Source organism: Pseudophryne corroboree, chromosome 1, assembly GCF_028390025.1.
Source record: "Pseudophryne corroboree isolate aPseCor3 chromosome 1, aPseCor3.hap2, whole genome shotgun sequence".
In the NCBI taxonomy this organism is placed as follows: Eukaryota; Metazoa; Chordata; class Amphibia; order Anura; family Myobatrachidae; genus Pseudophryne; species Pseudophryne corroboree.
The window spans coordinates 433,587,861-433,604,531 of NC_086444.1; the positions used below are offsets into that span (position 1 = coordinate 433,587,861).

The 16,671-nt window shown below is 47.8% G+C and overlaps 1 non-coding gene across 1 annotated transcript; it reads right to left on the reverse strand.

Moving 5' to 3' along the window:
- Positions 1–10,340: 10,340 nt before the first annotated feature.
- TRNAT-UGU (transfer RNA threonine (anticodon UGU)) lies at positions 10,341–10,413 on the reverse strand. Its single transcript has one exon. It is a non-coding gene; the product is annotated as a tRNA-Thr (tRNA).
- Between the last annotated feature and the right edge of the window lie 6,258 nt (positions 10,414–16,671).

Below are 16,671 nucleotides of genomic sequence, written 5' to 3' on the forward strand. Positions count from 1 at the left end.
AGGGTTACACAAAATGGAGGACAAACCATGCGGCTTCTTTTGTCACAAAGAAAATCATCATACAAGCCCCTGAAGTTATTTTAGGCCTGGGTTAAAAATAAAACTATCAAGCTATGCAGAGCGATTAAAATACTTTCAAACCTACTTAAACAGATAACAATCCAATCTGAATCAAACACAACATGACTCACCCGAACCCCGTTCTGCAACAATATGGTCAGATATGCAGAGTACAGGTGTGTGCGTGTGTTATATGTGTTGCGTGTGCAGTTGGCACCAAATAGAAATTAAAACCAGATTTAAAAAGACAATAGCTTAATGTTCTTACCTTCTTCGGATTCCACCAGCATCCCTACAAACCAAGAGAATCAGACGCAGACGCTCATCTGATCAGCACTACAAGATACCACCTTTCCGCCCTTTGCTGATCGATAAAGTCTGCGCGTTTTCGCCTGACTGCGGATATGAGGTGGACCGGACGAGATCCCTAATTGATAAAGCTAAATATTTATCCTTTAACACAAGCTATTTACTAATACCGTGAAGCCGTAATGGCCGCTAAACCTCGTGCACGTGCTACGCACTTTGTACGTTATTTGCGTACAAAGACCTCGCACGTGGTACGCAAGTTACGTACACACGCTACGCTGGGTGTACGGAATACACACAGCGAGCGTACACACAGACAATATCCTTTTTAAACCTTAAACACAGAGTATGCTTATACTGTAAACCTTAGCATTGAGGTACTGTAATGATATAACACTGATTAACCTTAGTAATTAAGCCAGCTGTTTGAGCGATTGAGATGCTCAGAAACCCTTAGTAATAAATGGTGAAACACACAAACACTTGTTAAGGTTCCAACACCTTACTAGATGATTTTAGTAAGTAAAAGGGAAAGGAAAAACAGTTTACAGCTTATACACTACAGTCCTAACATTAATATCTAAGCAGAATAACTAGACATAAAATATACGATAGCAATATGATCACAAATACTAACAAACAGAGAGAGAATAAATGGCAAACATATGAGGATAACAAAATGGGAACAATTGCATACACACAGAGTAACGAAACGGCCACAGAGAACTTACACACGTGGGAAAGAATCGCAAGCGCAGTCCTGGAAACCAGCCCTCAGTTAATCAATGATGAAAACCTTTGTAGAGAGAGTGAGCTGGCTCAGCAATGGTGATCCTTATATTTACAGCCTACATTCACAATACAATGGTCCCTACGATCTCATTGTTCATTGGACACAGGAATTTGTCTCTGCATTATAACAAAAGGTCATAGGTGGGTTCGTACGGGAGGGATGTGTCTCTCTCCAACTACTCAGGTGGGAGGCATCCTCAGGACTCCCACCTCATGTGTAATAAAACAGCAAATACATTTAAAGTCCATAAACTACTTTTACATATAACTATACGCTGGAGCGACCGATCTCTTCCTAACCAACACCGGAATGTTTCTAATAAAATACTCTTTAGTTAGACACTAGACACCACCATTCAACCTTTGTCTGACCCTTCATATCATGCAAAGAGGAATCCCCATGTCCACAAACCATTTAAACTAAACATTTTTACTGTCGTTGTTAAGGGGAAATAATCACTATAAAACACACTATATAGGTTAAATATGTTACGATCGAGTCGCCCGCTACACGCTCACAAATTCTACCGTAAATGAGCATAACACGCGCATGATTGCCGGAGCGATCTTACGCAATTTGCGGATATGCACACGCACCGCAGACTGGGTGCACGTGCAGCGGGCATGTGCATTGGGGTTAGTATAAGGCATTGTGGATTACGATATTTTTCGACTTTGACAGTATAATATGTGTATGGTGTGCTATGTATACTTGTATACTTGTGTGTATGTGTGCGTGCTATGTATGTATGTGTATATATGCAACGAGTGTGGTCAGCTACAGTATGTATGGTGTGCTATGTATACAGTATGTGTGTGTGTGCAATGTGTGTGTGATGTGCAGGGCTGCCAAGAGAAATCCTGGGCCCCGGTACAACAACTTCCTGCCCCCCCCCCAGGAGGGGTTGTGATCACAGCATGCTGGTAGTATAGCCACACCTCTTTTCGGGCGTGTCTAGCACATGAGAATCACCCACTCACAGGAGCATGGCATGCCTCCCAGCCAGGGCAGTAGAGAGCCTGGATGGGCCCAGGTACTTTTCAGGGGGCAAGGTCTAATCACAGGAGGCATGGACCTGGCCCCCACTGGGCCCCACCATCAAACCTGGACCCAGGTAATTTGTACCCTCTCCCTCCTCTCTCTGTGCCACTGGTGATGTGCTACAGTATGCAGTACGTAGTTTCACAATGAGACATGACCCCGAGGGGATCAGTAGATCAGACGGGATCCGGTCAAGATGCTGGCTGACGGAATACAGACGCTGGAATACCAACACCGATCAGAAAACTGACACCAGTATCCCGAAAAAAGGTCAGGACACCGATGCCGGAATTCTGACAGCCAACATCCCGACCGTGAGTATAGCGGGAGGGTTAGGTTTAGGGCCTGTGGTGGGGGGTTAGGGTTAGGCTTAGGCACTAAGGGGGGAGGGTTACGTTTAGACTGCAGGAAAGAGGGGGGGTCAGGCACCACTGGGGGGAGGTTAGGGTTAGGCACCAAAGGGGTGGTTAGGGTTAGGCTGCGGGGAGGGATGGTTAGGGTCAGGGGACAAGGTAGAACATAGGTAGCTCTCCCCTGTTGGGATTTCAATTGTCTGTATACTGAATGCCGGCTTTCCAATCGCTGGTCACTCATACTCAACCTGATTAGACAGCCCACTCCCAATCATAGTCCGTCTTTTTAAATAGAAGGAAGTGGTAATTATCCCTCTCTCCTGGGGCAGGATACAGCAACACTAAAACTGCGGACAAACTTCTGAAAAGGCAGTTGTCAGAAGTCTGGTGCTTTTCTCATATGCACCAAGCTCCGGAATGCGATACATTCTGGAGCTTGTATGAGGAAGGCAGCACCATTTTTAGATGTTGTTACTCTATGGAAGCCTATGGGCTTCTCTTTGTGTTGCCCCCAAGAGGAATTGACTGTCAGGATGCATTGCACGCAAAATACAATGAGTCATGCATCCCGCCCCTTGTCAAAATAGCCAGAGAAAGGGGTTATTGCTAACAGATCCGTGTGGCATATTAAGCCGACACTTATCATGTTGAGGTGCATCAGATCGACATGAGAATGTTGACATGGCCGTAATTTTGACAGTGACCATGTTGACATACATATCTACACAGAAGACATGTCAAACATGATAAAATGGGTAGCAGTTGATTTACCGACGGACACAATACCGATGGTCAGAATCCCGACAGTCATTGACCGACGGTAAAAATACCGACATTCATTATGCCGACATGTTCAAAATGCATAGTCAGAATACCGACGTTCAAAATGCTGACATGCGTTTTTAAGGAATTTTTGTCCCAAAACAAACTTGTTCATACTTCCCCCTCCAGGTCCTCTGGGATGATAAATATAATAGTGTGCCGATAGCAGCGAGACACCGTGGCCAAAGCATGGCGAGCGCACGCGGTACACTTAGACAGTGTCCCTGTTGACCTATGTCGACATTGACACAAAAAAATATGAAAAATGCATGTCGGTATCTCAAATGTCGGTATACTATGTCGGCATTTTGAACATGTTGGCATAATGAATGTCTGTATTTTGACTAGTGATGTGCACCGGAAATTTTTCGGGTTTTGTGTTTTGGTTTTGGATTCGGTTACGCGGCCGTATTTTGGATTCGGACGCGTTTTGGCAAAACCTCCCTGAAAATTTTTTGTCGGATTCGGGTGTGTTTTGGATTCAGGTGTTTTTTTTACAAAAAACCCTCAAAAACAGCTTAAATCATAGAATTTGGGGGTCATTTTGATCCCATAGTATTATTAACCTCAATAACCATACTTTCCACTCATTTCCAGTCTATTCTGAACACCTCACACCTCACAATATTATTTTTAGTCCTAAAATTTGCACCGAGGTCGCTGGATGGCTAAGCTAAGCGACCCAAGTGGCCGACAAACACAAACACATGGCCCATCTAGGAGTGGCACTGCAGTGTCAGACAGGATGGCAGATTTAAAAAATAGTCCCCAAACAGCACATGATGCAAAGAAAAAAAGAGGTGCAATGAGGTAGCTGTGTGGCTAAGCTAAGAGACCAAAGTGGCCGACACAAACACCTGGCCCATCTAGGAGTGGCACTGCAGTGTCAGACAGGATGACAGATTTAAAAAATAGTCCCCAAACAGCACATGATGCAAAGAAAAAAAGAGGTGCAATGAGGTAGCTGTGTGACTAAGCTAAGCGACCCAAGTGGCCGACACAAACACCTGGCCCATCTAGGAGTGGCCTGCAGTGTTAGAAAGGATGGCACTTAAAAAAATAGTCCCGAAACAGCACATGATGCAAAGAAAAAAAAGAGGTGCTATGAGGTAGCTGTGTGGCTAAGCTAAGCGACCCAAGTGGCCGACAGAAACACCTGGCCCATCTAGGAGTGGCACTGCAGTGTCAGACAGGATGGCACTTCAAAAAATAGTCCCCAAACAGCACATGATGTAAAGAAAAAAAGAGGTGCAATGAGGTAGCTGTGTGGCTAAGCTAAGCGACCCAAGTGGCCGACACAAACACCTGGCCCATCTAGGAGTGGCACTGCAGTGTCAGACAGGATGGCACTTAAAAAAATAGTCCCCAAACAGCACATGATGCAAAGAAAAAAAGAGGTGCAATGAGGTAGCTGTGTGACTAAGCTAAGCGACTCAAGTGGCCGGCACAAACACCTGGCCCATCTAGCAGTGGCACTGCAGTGTCAGACAGGATGGCAGATTTAAAAAATAGTCCCCAAACAGCACATGATGCAAAGAAAAAAAGAGGTGCAATGAGGTAGCTGTGTGGCTAAGCTAAGAGACCCAAGTGGCCGACACAAACACCTGGCCCATCTAGGAGTCGCACTGCAGTGTCAGACAGGATGGCAGATTTAAAAAATAGTCCCCAAACAGCACATGATGCAAAGAAAAAAAAGAGGTGCAATGAGGTAGCTGTGTGACTAAGCTAAGCGACCCAAGTGGCCGACAGAAACACCTGGCCCTTCTAGGAGTTGCACTGCAGTGTCAGACAGGATGGCACTTCAAAAAATAGTCCCCAAACAGCACATGATGTAAAGAAAAAAAGAGGTGCAATGAGGTAGCTGTGTGGCTAAGCTAAGCGACCCAAGTGGCCGACACAAACACCTGGCCTATCTAGGAGTGGCACTGCAGTGTCAGACAGGATGGCACTTAAAAAAATAGTCCCCAAACAGCACATGATGCAAAAAAAAAGAGGTGCAATGAGGTAGCTGTGTGACTAAGCTAAGCGACCCTAGTGGCCGACACAAACACCTGGCCCATCTAGGAGTGGCACTGCAGTTTTCTAGTGAGAGGATGAGTGCTTACATCCTCATGTGAATCTGAACCACTAGCCATGAACATAGGCCAGGGCCTCAGCCGTTCATTGCCTCTCCGTGTCGTAAATGGCATATTGGCAAGTTTACGCTTCTCATCAGACGATTATAATTTAGATTTTTGGGTCATTTTACTGAACTTTTGTAGTATACTTGATGACACAGAGGTAGGTAGAACAGTGGAGTACTGTACCGTACTGCTATATATATACTGGTGGTCACAGCAACATTCTGCACTGTCCCCTCCTACTATATACTGCGCACAACTAAAATGCAGCACAGGTATGGATGCATAGTATACTTGACGACACGGAGGTAGGTAGAGCAGTGGACTACTGTACCGTACTGCTATATATAAACTGGTGGTCACAGCAACATTCTGCACTGTCCCCTCCTACTATATACTGCGCACAACTAAAATGCAGCACAGGTATGGATGCATAGTATACTTGACGACACAGAGGTAGGTAGAGCAGTGGACTACTGTACCATACTGCTATATATATACTGGTAGTCACAGCAACATTCTGCAATGTCCCCTCCTACTATATACTGCGCACAACTAAAATGCAGCACAGGTATGGATGCATAGTATACTTGACGACACAGAGGTAGGTAGAGCAGTGGACTACTGTACCGTACTGCTATATATATACTGGTGGTCACAGCAACATTCTGCACTGTCCCCTCCTACTATATACTGCGCACAACTAAAATGCAGCACAGGTATGGATGCATAGTATACTTGACGACACAGAGGTAGGTAGAGCAGTTGACTACTGTACCGTACTGCTATATATATACTGGTGGTCACAGCAACATTCTGCACTGTCCCCTCCTACTATATACTGCGCACAACTAAAATGCAGCACAGGTATGGATGCATAGTATACTTGACGACATAGAGGTAGGTAGAGCAGTGGACAACTGTACCGTACTGCTATATATATACTGGTGGTCACAGCAACATTCCGCACTGTCCCCTCCTACTATATACTGCGCACAACTAAAATGCAGCACAGGTATGGATGCATAGTATACTTGACGACACGGAGGTAGGTAGAGCAGTGGACTACTGTACCGTACTGCTATATATATACTGGTGGTCACAGCAACATTCCGCACTGTCCCCTCCTACTATATACTGCGCACAACTAAAATGCAGCACAGGTATGGATGCATAGTATACTTGACGACACAGAGGTAGGTAGAGCAGTGGACTACTGTACCGTACTGCTATATATATACTGGTGGTCACAGCAACATTCTGCACTGTCCCCTCCTACTATATACTGTGCACAACTAAAATGCAGCACAGGTATGGATGCATAGTATACTTGACGACACAGAGGTAGGTAGAGCAGTGGACTACTGTACCGTACTGCTATATATATACTGGTGGTCACAGCAACATTCCGTACTGTCCCCTCCTACTATATACTGCGCACAACTAAAATGCAGCACAGGTATGGATGCATAGTATACTTGACGACACGGAGGTAGGTAGAGCAGTGGACTACTGTACCGTACTGCTATATATATACTGGTGGTCACAGCAACATTCTGCACTGTCCCCTCCTACTATATACTGCGCACAACTAAAATGCAGCACAGGTATGGATGCATAGTATACTTGATGACACAGAGGTAGGTAGAGCAGTGGACTACTGTACCGTACTGCTATATATATACTGGTGGTCACAGCAACATTCTGCACTGTCCCCTCCTACTATATACTGCACACAACTAAAATGCAGCACAGGTATGGATGCATAGTATACTTGATGACACAGAGGTAGGTAGTGCAGTGGACTACTGTACCGTACTGCTATATATAAACTGGTGGTCACAGCAACATTCTGCACTGTCCCCTCCTACTATATACTGCGCACAACTAAAATGCAGCACAGGTATGGATGCATAGTATACTTGACGACACAGAGGTAGGTAGAGCAGTGGACTACTGTACCATACTGCTATATATATACTGGTGGTCACAGCAACATTCTGCACTGTCCCCTCCTACTATATACTGCGCACAACTAAAATGCAGCACAGGTATGGATGCATAGTATACTCGACGACACAGAGGTAGGTAGAGCAGTGGACTACTGTACCGTACTGCTATATATATACTGGTGGTCACAGCAACATTCTGCACTGTCCCCTCCTACTATATACTGCGCACAACTAAAATGCAGCACAGGTATGGATGCATAGTATACTTGACGACACAGAGGTAGGTAGAGCAGTGGACTACTGTACCGTACTGCTATATATATACTGGTGGTCACAGCAACATTCTGCACTGTCCCCTCCTACTATATACTGCGCACAACTAAAATGCAGCACAGGTATGGATGCATAGTATACTTGATGACACAGAGGTAGGTAGTGCAGTGGACTACTGTACCGTACTGCTATATATAAACTGGTGGTCACAGCAACATTCTGCACTGTCCCCTCCTACTATATACTGCGCACAACTAAAATGCAGCACAGGTATGGTTGCATAGTATACTTGACGACACAGAGGTAGGTAGAGCAGTGGACTACTGTACCATACTGCTATATATATACTGGTGGTCACAGCAACATTCTGCACTGTCCCCTCCTACTATATACTGCGCACAACTAAAATGCAGCACAGGTATGGATGCATAGTATACTCGACGACACAGAGGTAGGTAGAGCAGTGGACTACTGTACCGTACTGCTATATATATACTGGTGGTCACAGCAACATTCTGCACTGTCCCCTCCTACTATATACTGCGCACAACTAAAATGCAGCACAGGTATGGATGCATAGTATACTTGATGACACAGAGGTAGGTAGAGCAGTGGACTACTGTACCGTACTGCTATATATATACTGGTGGTCACAGCAACATTCTGCACTGTCCCCTCCTACTATATACTGCACACAACTAAAATGCAGCACAGGTATGGATGCATAGTATACTTGACGACACGGAGGTAGGTAGAGCAGTGGACTACTGTACCGTACTGCTATATATATACTAGTGGTCACAGCAACATTCTGCACTGTCCCCTCCTACTATATACTGCGCACAACTAAAATGCAGCACAGGTATGGATGCATAGTATACTTGATGACACAGAGGTAGGTAGAGCAGTGGACTACTGTACCGTACTGCTATATATATACTGGTGGTCACAGCAACATTCTGCACTGTCCCCTCCTACTATATACTGCACACAACTAAAATGCAGCACAGGTATGGATGCATAGTATACTTGATGACACAGAGGTAGGTAGAGCAGTGGACTACTGTACCGTACTGCTATATATATACTGGTGGTCACAGCAACATTCTGCACTGTCCTCCTACTATATACTACAATGCAGCACAGATATAGAGCATTTTTCAGGCAGAGAACGTAGATATTTTCAGCACACTGAGCACAGATATTTGCAAGCACACTGAGCAAAGATATTTGCAGCACACTGAGCAGATATTTGCAGCACACTGAACACAGAAACTGAGAGAACGCTGCACGTCCTCTCGCTATCATCTCCAATGCACGAGTGAAAATGGCGGCGACGCGCGGCTCCTTATATAGAATACGAATCTCGCGAGAATCCGACGGATGATGACGTTCGGGCGTGCTCGGGTTAACCGAGCAAGGTGGGAAGATCCAAGGCTGCCTCGGAACCGTGTAAAATGTGTAAAGTTCGGGGGGGTTCGGATCCCGAGGAACCGAACCCGCTCATCACTAATTTTGACTGTAGGTCATAGCTGTCGGGATTATGACCGTCGGTATTGTCGGTAAATCATACTGAACCCGATAAAACATCCCTGGTGGCCCAGCTGTCACTTACCCCACTCCGCCTCCCAGTCTAACCCTAACACCCACCCTCCCTCCACCTGCAGCCCAACCGTAACAGCATTCTGAGAAATGAGAATGTCGACATTTCACAAGGTGCCATTTCAGATGTCAACATTGTGACCATATCGACATTCTGAGGATGTCAAATTGATGCTTGTCGACGTGTTGAGCTAAATTTACATTCTAATATTAACATGTGACCTGATCCTGTATTAGGCTAATAGGCTCCTTAATCCATCTTTGTAAACGAGATAGTTGGCAGGGGGTATCATTTCCTTTTTTCATGAGAAATCAGAAGTTACCAGGAGTTCTACTAACATATAAATACATTCACTATTATTATGATGTTAGTAATAGTACAGTATACTATACAGTATGTGACAGTGACTGCGCATTCTGTCCCCACAAGTCAGCTGTAAAGGAAGTGCTGTGGTTTTGCAAAGGATAAACAGAAGGGGGCAGTAAGTGCTCTCTCTGGGTTCGTGTGTGAGACTTGGAGCCGGGTCAGTGCAGCCGTACACCGGCGCTAACCACCAGCTCACCGAGTTGATCTTAAAGGAGGTCGCTCTCTGCCCTTAGCTGCCTGCCCGCTTTCCTCAGTGCCTAGTACCGGCAGCCGGATCCGGGAATGTCGGCTGCTGCAACAGAAGGGGGCCGGCGCGACCCTTATCACTAATGCTGAGACCCTTTCCCCCGTGGGAAAGACCGATGTGCGCTGTAAAGCGTCACTTTAATCTGCCCAGTGTCAGCACGCTAGCGCACACGGGGTATAGCGAATGAATTGTCTGTCATGTGTACATGGTGTATTTACAGTGTACAGTATTTAGAAAAGCTTTCTCCGCCATTTACTCCACTTTATGCTGCGATGCATCTAACGAATAATAATAATAATAATTCTTCTTATTATTATTATTAAATTAATGAACTACTGTTTTTGATTTATTTAACCATCATAATAAAACCAGAGTAAAAAAAAAACACAAAAGATAGTTACAGGCCCCAGCGAGATTTGAACTCGCGACCCCTGGTTTACAAGACCAGTGCTCTAACCCCTGAGCTATGGAGCCGTGTTCTTCTCCTGCGCAGAATTTGGTCTGATGGCTCAGTCGTAGCTGCTTACACTGTCCTGTCTTAGGGCCGGATGTACTAAGCCTTGAAAAGTGATACATTTCACGGTGATAAAGTAACAGCCAATCAGCTCCTAACTGCCATGTCACAGGCTGGGTTTGAAAAATAACAGTTAGGAGCTGATTGGATGGTACTTTATCTCCGTGAAATTTATCACTTTTCAAGACTTAGTACATCTCCCCATACATCAGCGGAAATTGTTTTGTTTTGTTTTCTAAATATATCATTATTATTAATGTTTTTTTATCATTATTCTACAAAATCAACGATAACACAAAGTAAGACGCACATGTCATCATGGGTGGTGACTATAAAAATATTTTAAGTGTTGCAACTGGTGCATTGTGTATATACAGTTCATTTTATTAAGTGACATCTCTGAAAGAGCATAGCTTATTCTACTACAAATGTGTAATTGCACGTCGTGCTAAGAAGGAGTCCAGTTACTGATGGGGCAGACATCCATGTAAATTCAGCTCACAGGAGGGACATGATGTCCTGTTATCTGTATCATGAGGCAGGTTAGTCGGCAGGGGGTGGCTGACAGCTACCTTACAATTACAGGCAGTGGGTCCCTTCTGAGTATGTTACTTTCCAAAACAATTATCAATAATGACAGGTCTGACAAATGATAGTCTTGCATTAGAAAATAACAAGGCCTCAGGGATTCTTTACCTGTGCACATCTATCACATGTAGCCTAAGGGACATTTCTATCTATGAAGGTGAGAATTACTTCTAAAAGATAAGTGGGGTTAATAATCATAATTTGAACAAAATCATACATTTTTGACTAATTGAATTAAAGATACAAGTGTTACGTTCATCATTAATTTACCTATGACTCCCTCCCCCTCCTCCTGCTCAACAACTAATTCTACTGACTCAGAGATGTATTACCTTTTGGCCAATATCTTACAGTCTCTAGTAACCTTATGGGCTGACCTTATGGGCTGACTGGATAATCAAAAACAAGCCTTTCTACACGTTTTTGGACTATTTTATCTGTGTTTGGACAAAACACTGACGTCTACACACTATTCCATAAAACATGGCGATCACCCGATTAATGTCATATTGGCGCAATAATCATATAGTGTGTAGGTACCTTTACTGTTCAGTAAAAAATTCAATTGCATTAAATGAACCTGCTACCACCTTTGGACCAAAATAAAGTGACTGATTATGCAGTGCAACGGTTTGTACTCAGCCACACCATACTAGTCAAGGTATGGAAAATGTAAAATATTCATTGTTGAAAAATATTCTGCCAATATCCTTCTACTACACAGCTTGGGATTTTTTAGAGTGCGGCGGTTTCAGAACTTCTGTTGCCGAACCTTCCGGCATAACTGCACATCCGTGATGCACTTTGTTACACTTTCGGTTTGAGTCACTGCAACCAATTAGGTTTCACTTGAAAAAAAGATAAATAATAACAAAAAGATAAAAAATATTAATTACTCTTGGTCAGGACTTATGGCCCTATTCAGACCTGGACGCAGTCGTGCGGTCGCTCGCAGTGGCCGCTGTGCGCGTGTGCAACCTTACATATTGCAGCTGCATCCTTGTGATTGACAGGTGTTGGCATTTGCGGGGGCGGAGTTACGTGGTTGCGGGGACAGTGCTGGGAAAATAGGGGTGCAGACGCACACAAAAAAAGAAGAAGCCCACTGACCGCTTGAAAGCCCAGCCAGGCTGCGCTGTCAGGGGTCAAACTTAGATCCGAGGCATCCGCAATCTCATTGCGGACACATTGGGGGGTTGTCCTCAAACATGCTGGGCAGCCCCCAGCATGAGCAGAGATGAACGCAGAACTGGCTGCGTATTCAGCGATCTGCGTTCATCTCTGAATAACCCCCTCTGTTGTACGGCATCTGGAAGCTATTACACCCACTTGGGTTTTTCTATTGACTTAGAACTTTGAAAATCTCCTATATAATAGCCCATATCTGTGACTTTGTGACTCATTTGCTAACGCTGGGTGGAGTTACAACACTGGGCGGAGTTAGTCAAATGAGTCAAAGATCTGGGCAAATCTATAGACTAGGAGCAGAAGCAGATGGTATGGGCATGGCACAGTCAGGGGTGCATACCTCCCAGCTTTCTTCAGGCAGAAGGAGGGACACACAGGCGGCGTAAAGGGGGCGTGGCTTCACGGGAGGGCCCCCGTTTTCGTCATTGAGGGGGCATACCCAGCGCTCTGTGAGCTGCTGGCATGCACCCAGGGGCGGATTATGAGTCCGGGGGGGCCCAGGGCACTTGAGACAGGGGGGCCCTATCTCATTGCTGTGCCTGCTGTGGGTTTGGGGGCGTGGCCTCATCGCGGGATGCGTGGCAACGCCCCCTTATGCAAATTCCGTAGATTTTTTTTGGGGGGGGATTTTGGCCCCTCAGCTAGGGGTAAATTCAGAGGGGCTGGTCGCTCCCCCCTACACACCCGCACAGGCAGAAGAAAACAGGGAGGCTGCTGCCTCCCTGCACCATCACAGACCTGCCAACACGCAGCAGAGTGTGCTGACTGTAGCACAATGCTGCTGCTGGCAGGACGGGGGAGATTCAGAGCTGGGACAGAGCTACTCCAGCCGGGGGGCCCCCTAAAACTGTGGGGCCCATGGTACATACCCCCTGGGCCCCCCCCCCCTTAATCCGTACCCCCTGATGCCCCCTCTCCCGCTACCTCCACTAAATAGACGCTGTGCGCATGCGCACAGCGTCTATTCAACGCTGCTCTGCTAAGCAGAACAGTGAGTACAGGAGCTTCCCAACTGCCCCCCACCGGGAGACACTGCGGCCCACGGGTGGGACAGCGGGACAGACCCCAAAAAATGGGACTGTCCCGCGAAAATCAGGACAGTTGGGAGGTATGGGGGCGTGTGAGGGGGTATGCCGTACAGACAGACGGGCACCGGCTCACTGTGTGCTTGACCCCCCACATCAGCATACTCAGCAGGGGCTCTCTGGCGTGGAGGAGCGTCACTTTCTGGCACACTCCACGCTTCTTAGCTGCAGTTTTGTGGGGCACCTGCCGCTGTGCAGGTTCTGTACTGCCTCTGTTATCTCCAGCCCCGGCAACCCCACCGCTAGCTGCAGCGCTGCCACCCGCAGTGAGGTGCGCCCAGCTCCTTCACACACTTTAGCCGGCGGGTAGCGCTGCAGAAGTCCGCGCTGCTTGCAGGCTCCAACCCCCTCCTCCCTCCAGCCGCAGCGTCTCCTGGGGGCTAACCAGTCACTCCCAGTCTCCTCTTACCACAGTGCCCGGCAACCGCGAGGTCTGCGCTGTGTGCATGCCCATGACCCCCTCCTCCCTCCAGCTGCAGCGTCTCCTGGGGGCTAACCAGTCACTCCCAGTCTCCCCTTACCACAGTGCCCGGCAACCGCGAGGTCCGTGCCACGTGCATGCTATGACCCCCACCTCCCTCCAGCCGCAGCGTCTCCTGGGGGCTAACCAGTCACTCCCAGTCTCCCCTTACCACAGTGCCCCCAGCTGCGCGAGGTCTGCAGTGTGTGACTGAGGAGGGGGGGAGGGATGCGGACGGGCAGAGGAAGCAGGACTCCAGCCTGAGAGAGTCAGCCATGCCAAGTCTCCACCAGCAGCAGATCCCAACAGGTTGGAGTGGAACAGCAGCAGCCAGCAGCAGTGACTCCGGTAAGACACATCTGTCTGTCACCACTGTTTTGTCCCTAATACCAATCTCTCCCGTACCCTGTGTTCTGTCATGTCCCTGTCACCCCTGGCCTTGCCCTGTCACCCTTATCCTGGCCCTTTCACCCTTATCCTGGCCCTTTCACCATTATCCTGGCCCTGTCACCCTTATCCTGGCCCTGTCACCCTTATGCTGGCCCTGGTACTCCTATCCTGGCCCTGTCACCCCTGTGCTTGCCCTGTCAACCCTATACTGGCCCTGTCACCCCTGTCCTGGTCCTGCCGCCCCTACCCTGGCCATGTCACCCCTATCCTGTCCCTGTCATTTCTGTCCTGGCCCCGTCGCCCCTGTCCTGGCCCCGTCACCCCTGTCCTTGCCCCGTCACCCCTGTCCTGGCCCCGTCACCCCTGTTCTGACCCTGTCCTGGCCCTGTCACCCCTGTCCTGGCCCTGTCACCCCTGTTCTGACCCTGTCACCCCTGTCCTGGCCCTGTTACTGCATACCCTCCAACTACCTTTTTGCCAGGTACAGTACCCGCAGCGCCTCCAGACCCCTCCCCAATGCACCACACCTCCATACCTTCCCCTCCACCACATGCGACTCTCCACCCCTCCCACACACGCTGTGCCTCCAGACCCCCTACACCACCCGCGGCTCCCACTCCCCCGCCCCTCCACCACCCACAGCACCTCCAGGCCCCCTCCAGCATCCACCCCCCATATATGTCTCCCCCCACACCTGCCCCCCCTCCACCCGCAGCATCTGCAGACACCCTCCTCAATCCGTGGTCCCCCCCTCACCCACCCCTCCCCCACCCACGGCACCCCCACACCTGCCCCTCCACCACCTGCAGCACCTCGAGACCCCCTTCCCCATCCGCCACACCACCTGTACCTGCTCCTCCCATGGTGCCTCCGGACCCCCTACCCCACCCCCGGCACCCCCACCCCTTCCCATCCCACAGCACCTCCGGGACCCTTCACCCATCCGCAACATCCCCGCACCTGCCCCTCTCCCACCCGTGGCACCCCTGCCTCTCCCCCACCTGCAGTGCCTCCGGACCCCTCCCCCATCTGCAGCCCCCACTCCTCTGCCCCTCCCCCATCCGCAGCACCTCCCGACCCTTCCCCATCCGGGCCCCTCCCGCTTCCGCCCCCCCTCCACCCGCAGTATCTACAGACACCCTCCCCCATCCCCAGTCCCCCCTTGCACCTGCTACATTCTGTACATCATGCCCTGCAGGTGCTGTTCACGCCATCACAAGGGGCTGTGCCTCCTTCACCATCGCACGCCCTTTCATTGTGCAATATTTAACCACTAACAAAGGAATGCAGGTAATACTCCATATAATACAAATATTGAACCCCAGAAAGGCATGCAAGGGTTAAGGGTGCGTAGCCCCTTGCGACGGTGTGAAGAGCGCCCGTAGGGCGCGATGAAGCACCTAGTATAACAATATTTGCCCATTTCTGTGGACCACTCTCTCCTCCTGCAAATCCTTCACTTCCTTGATCTGCGTGATGCTGCCCTCTCCTGGCTGTTCTCCTACCTCTATAACCGTTCCTTCTCTGTCTCCTCTAATGCTTCCACTTCCCCCCTACTTCCACCAACAGTAGGTGTTCCCCAAGGTTCTGTTCTTACACCTCTCCTATTATCATTCATATGTCCTCTTTAGGTGAGCTCATTAGCTCTTTTGACCTCCAATATCATCTCTATGATGATGATACTCAGATCTACCTGTCCCCCCCTGACTTCTTAACCTCTCTCTTCATTCGTATCTCCAACTGTCTCTCTACTATTTTTGCCTTAATGTCCCAGTGCTTTTTTAAACTTAACATGTCTAAGACTGAGCTGATCATCTTCCCATCCTACCGCATAACTTCATCTCCCACAATTTCAATATTGATTGCACAACTATTTCCTCTAGCCCCCAAGTGTGCTGTCTTAGAGTTATTCTTGACTCTTCCCTCTCCTTCAAACGCACATTCAGTACTTTTTCCAGTCTTGCCATTTCAATCTCAAAGTTATTTCCAGGATCAGTCCCTCACTGGTCAGCTCCAGGTTGGACTACTGTAATCTCCTTCTGGAATGGATTGGTGTGGTAACAAAATGGCACTACCCAGTAGCTCACATATAACACATTTAATCCAGAAATAAAATAAAATACATGACATACATTAAAATTGGGATAGGTGTCCCATCAAAATATTGGTACAAGTTGGCATTTGTACAAGCAAGGAGTCCTACCAGAAAGGTTGAAGAGGAGCTGCAGGTCATGATGGAGTGCAGAGTAGTCTGTACTTACCCTGCACAAGCTCCCAGATCTTAAAAATCCTTACACGGCAAATTCTCCTGTGGTGTCCCTGAGGTGCTGGTTCCGACGCGTTTCGGAACTTTGATGTTCCTTTTTCAAGGCATATCTTCAAAAAGGAACATCAAAGTCCCGAGACTGTTAGGCTCATGGCATCTATTTAATAATCATAGTTATTTATTGCCTATATTTATAAATTGCTGTTATCTGCTTCCCCCATATATGTTTATATGTGTACAA